Below are 5,215 nucleotides of genomic sequence, written 5' to 3'. Positions count from 1 at the left end.
AATACACCTCAATGATTGACTTTCTATGGGAAAGGGCTCCTCTTTAGTGGGTGAAGGAAAACACAGAGGTGAAAATACTGCAGGAAAGCAACCTTGCTAAGATACACAACACATCATACCTTAATGAATGGCCACCTGTCATGGCACAGTGACCCCTACACCACGAGTAATGGGTGCTTTTTTCCAACATTCGTGGAATCCAACCCTGTTTTTCACACACTGAAACCCAGCTGACAACAGGAAGAGTGTGAGCGAGCTGAACGATGCCCATGTCCGTGTACCACGTATGGCCTACAGGCAGGAACATTTCAGGATCCCATCTTTTCAGGCCTGACAAGCATTTTTCACTAAAGGAAAGGTAGGAAGGACAAAGCTACATTTTCCTTGCAAGCCTGAAGTATCCGCTACAAAGGCAGTGCAAATCCCTGAGAGCACCCTGTGCTATTTGTGGGTTGAATGAAAGTTCTTGGTTTTGATTTATGAACCTTAAGTGTGAGCCTTGCAAGAGATCCGCATGCATTCCCACACTCTGAGAGCGGCCATCAGCCTGTTGTAATCGGTAGATGCTGACCAATCTACAATATCAGCATTATGATCAATAACACTGATCAATGATATCAAAAATCTTTATCAATCTTTTGCTATGCACGTGCAAGGTTTGGGAAGCACAAGGGATGAGCTAACTTCTCCCATAACTCCTCTTGCATGACAAGGCTAAGGACCATGCCCACAAGCTGTTCAGAAGCTCCCCATGTATATGTATGTGTATGTTTGGTGGCCCTGCTAGGCAGGGGGGTTGGAACTACATGATCCTTGGGGTCCCTTCCAACCCGGGTGATTCTATGATTCTATGATTCCCCATCTAAAAACTTTCTGCCACAGCTGTGTTGCAGATTCAAACAATTCATTCATCAAACCCAATCAAGTTGAGGGGCATTATATGGGCACAAGTCATTGTGCTGATCTCTGGAGCACCCTCTGTATTTAGGTAAAGTCTGAGGGCTATGAAAGTGGTCTGGCACAACATCATCTCATCCTCTTTCAGCAGCTCTGACTTCCTTTCCAAATTAGCTGGAAGAGTTTGTTTTCAAAAGGCATCTCATCCAGGCCTCAGCACGCCAGCAACACTGTGCTGCAGTGCTGATGTTTGGAAAGAACCACAGGCCCATGGCAGGAGGTGCTGAGGGAACTATTGAAACTCCTCACACCTTGGAGCTTCCGCAGTTGTTCTAGAGTTCCTCTCCATGGATGCACTCCCGCATTCACCCACCCAAGAAGGCCAGCAGTGCTGCATGATGGCTCACATGAGCACGTCCACTCACTGCTGCTTTCCAACACTGCCAGCTCCTCTGCTTGCTGTCCTTCAGAGAACACACAATTCGCAAATGGAGTTGGAAAAAGATGGAATTCAGAATTTTTCCAGCACTGGATTAATCATTAATAGGTAGATTTCTCTACTTCCACCCCTAACATCACTCATGCATGAAAGCTGTTTCTTTAGTACCAAACACAGAAATAAATTCATATGAAATTTCTCAATTTTGATTACTAGTGAATGGCTTTTTCCCTGTGGAGGATGCTTGAATCTTGAACTCTGCTGTCTAATTCCATCTGTTTAGCCTTTTGCCACCTTTTATTGACAGAAGAGCACAAAGATATTTTGAATGTCTCCATTCATATCGACTAAAACTTCCAGCTGAGTTATTTCAAAGGCTTGAGCAGTTCAAGGAGCATATAAAATTCATTCAGATGTCTTGCTTTTCTATTAAAGAGATTCTGCAAAAGGCAAAAAATAATAATGAAAAAGCCCATCAAAGAAACAACAAGATGACATTATAAGCACATTCTTCCCCAGAATAGTTGTTGGTTATAAGCATTCAAGATACATCTCTAGGTTTTGATGTCTGGGCTCTGTGGAAAAGAATAGCATGCTACCAAAGCACAGAAATATTCACCTTTTTCCAGTATGTGTTGATTCAGAGCTTCTACAAGAATTGAGCCACACCAATAACAAAGCAAAAGGTTTTCATGGCTCCACTCCAAAATGCCTTCGCATGGGAGGATGCTTCTAAAAGGAATCTCCTAAGTCAAAGCTGACCTAAGCTAGGATGTTACCATCACCTGAACTACAGGGTTCCTCAAACCAGTTTCCTAACATCTAATTTTAAAAGCTGAGTGGATTCCATCTATAGCACTCAATTTGTAACCTTACTGTATTTTTTGATTACAATATGAAGTCTACTTGCAGTGCTGTAACGTGTGAATACAGAAGTGCTAGCAGGTAACGGCCACCTATTGCTCTACAGAGTCTAGAGGCTGAGATCTGAACAAAATCTTCTGACTTCTGGGGTTGTGGCATTGCTGAAGGCCAGGTTGGATGGGGCCCTGGGCAGCCTGGGCTGCTGTGAAATGTGGAGGTTGGTGGCCCTGCCTGTGGTGGGGGTTGCAGCTTCGTGATCCTTGAGGTCCCTTCCAACCCGGGCCGTTCAGTGCTTCTGTGCTGAATGCAGTGAAGCAAGGTCCTGGACAGGCTGTGGATCCTCCCTCTATAGAAATGCTCCCAGTGCCAATGGATATGCCCTGCAGCAACCCGAGCTAGTCCTGAGGCTCACACTGCTCTGTGTACCACATCTAAGGCCTTCAGCCTGCTCAGCCTGGTTTCCTGCTCAGGCAGAGCCCTGCCCCTGCTCCTCCTGCCAACAGCCACTGCTGATGCAGAGGATTTCATCAGGCTCCAATCACTTGAAAACATCTAATTTATCTAAACGCACTTCTACCGTCTCCATCCTTCCTAATCCCTTCATTACAATTAATTGCAGTAACTGCCCAGTAACAATTCACCTTTTTCCAAAGTCTGAAATACTAAAGTATTGAATTCTAGCGTTCATTTGTTTCCCATCACTGCTCCATACAAGGGCTATGCATTCCTTTGTCTTCTTATTTCTGATGCGTGTAGAGATGTCATTCCTCTTGCTTTTTACGTTCTTTGCCAGTTTTATGCCTCATGTGTTTTGATTTCATCCACATAGTGGAGAGATTATTCCTTGCTATTCACCCATGGCCACGTGTCTCTATTTCTGGTTTGGGAGGATGCTTTTTATTTCTTGCAGGGCTGAGGCCTGTGTTGTTTCACACAGTGACACCTCTCCACCTCTTCATGGTGCCCCATGGAGACCCTCACTGCTGCCTGATTTCTGAACTCCATCACCTCCATTCCATTCTTCTCCCTTTCTTATACCAAATTACATCATTTTATCATTTTTTAATGGTCCTCATCACCCAATTCCATTTGCCTTCACTGTCTCCACCTGCCTTTCTTTTGGTAAATATCAAATCTAAGGTAGCCTTTCACAGTGCTTTTCCAATAGGCCCTCTGGCAATTCTTCTTAACTGAGAAAAGACAACATGTGTTCACAGGGCTGAATGCAAACGCAGGAGATGACCTGCATCCCTGGGACTGCACTGCTGCACATGGAGTTAATGTGCCCTCCCAGATCCCAGTCAGTCTGTGGGAGATGAGCACAAGCAGCCATTCTCACAGACAACCAGCTCTGCTCATTCTCTAGCATCTCTCCCATTAATTCCAATTCTGTGTCCCCATGATACAGTATCTGTATCACACATAAGTGCATCGTCACTCACACTAAACCAAACTGTTCCCCCCTCTCAGAACATATTTTCTGGGAGTAGTTTCAGCTTTAGCGATCAGAAGTGAGCTGCAGATGCTGTTGGCACTCACCTGTTGAATTGGAGCTCAGCCTTTTGGCCACTTTGTTCTGAATTTTTTACCAGCATTAATTACCTTGTACTGTACACCACCTGTCTTTGCTCTCAGATGAGACATCTAAACCCCAACACTTCTGTTTTTGGGTAGATATATCTCCTGGTTTGGTTCAAATGTTCCAGTATCAATCCTTGGATGTCTCCTTCACAGAGGATGAATGCCTCCTGATGTTCAGGTTGTTCTGAAACCAAACCTAAATACGTGGTCGAGGTGGAGAGCCATGTATTTGGAACACGATTCTGTAAAACGAAGCACGTGCAGGACAGAGCATTCCATTCTTTTCTTGTTAAGGAGGAGGTTGATTTAATTACAAGTATTTACCTTGCCTTCATCCACTCTCCATCCACTGTACTGATACACTGCAAAATCATAGAATCATAGTAATAGAATGGCTTGTGTCAAAAGGGACCTCAAGGATCATCAAGTTCCAAACCCTGCCTCAGGCAGGTTTGCCAGACACCAGATCAAGTACTAGATCAGATTGAAGAGTTCAGTCCTGGGTGAGAACTTTTCCTTTCAGTGAAAGCTTATGCCAATATCCCCCAGCATTAACCATGAGGCATTTCTGGATACATCTCTTGCTGCTCTGTAACATGCAGTGATCCCACCCACAACACCTTCCAGGGAAGCAGTTTCTAAAGCCTTCAGTCCACATGGTCCAGTGAAGCCAAAGCACCTTCTCTGCCAGCAAGCCATCACTTGGCTGGCTTCAGAAACCTAAAAAGACAAGCTGCATACCCACCTCCCCTCACAGCCACATCAGTCTGAGACCCTTAGAAAACCCAGAGCTCCACCCAGTGCCCAGGGAGGGCTCCCACTCCAGCACAGCTGTGGGCTTTGTTTCCTCCTGTGGGGTTTGATGAGGGCTTCCTGCAGCCCCTACCATCTGCTGCTGATCCCAGCGGCTTCCTACCACCAAGGAGCTTCAGATTATCCCCATGGGCTTCAAATAAAGTGAAACGAGATTAAGGCTCATTTTGCTCCTGCTTAACTGCTGCCTGACACAAAATCTTTACAACCCAAGTTGGGAGCATCAAACAAAATACAGGATCCTCACACCGAGCGATTAGCTTGTCCAGCACCGAGCCAGTCCACTAGCAGCCTCTCCTCATCATAAATCAGCTCCTTTCTTTGGAAATGGAAGTGCCTGCCAGAAATAGCACTCCTGCAGGGTTCTGCCAGGTGATGCTAATGGCATTGCCTCGATGCTGCAGCTGTGATTGCTCCTCTCCAGCACCAGCTCCATCAGTGCCCTGCAGAGCTCCCAGCCCGCAGCTAGCAATCAGCCACGTGCCTGCAGCACAGATCCCATCAGTGCCATGGATGGCACCGACTGCCTCTCCTGCAGGGTCAGTTCTTCCTTTCCTTAACAAGTGACGGAGAGCTCTTGTGCCTTGAGGAATCACTAAGGGGGAAATAGGAATCATTGTT

General features: G+C 45.8%; 1 long non-coding RNA gene across 1 annotated transcript; it reads right to left on the bottom strand.

The window, feature by feature from the left end:
• Nucleotides 1–863: 863 nt before the first annotated feature.
• On the bottom strand, nucleotides 864–4,886 carry LOC125695134 (uncharacterized). The gene is made up of 4 exons (XR_007377822.1): nucleotides 4,842–4,886; nucleotides 4,106–4,143; nucleotides 3,740–4,023; nucleotides 864–1,776 (listed from the first exon to the last, which is right to left on the bottom strand). It is a non-coding gene; the product is annotated as an uncharacterized LOC125695134 (long non-coding RNA).
• Between the last annotated feature and the right edge of the window lie 329 nt (nucleotides 4,887–5,215).

The sequence above is a fragment of the Lagopus muta genome, chromosome 6 (assembly GCF_023343835.1).
Source record: "Lagopus muta isolate bLagMut1 chromosome 6, bLagMut1 primary, whole genome shotgun sequence".
NCBI classification, from domain to species: domain Eukaryota; kingdom Metazoa; phylum Chordata; class Aves; order Galliformes; family Phasianidae; genus Lagopus; species Lagopus muta.
This window is presented reverse-complemented; position numbering and strand designations above follow the sequence as displayed.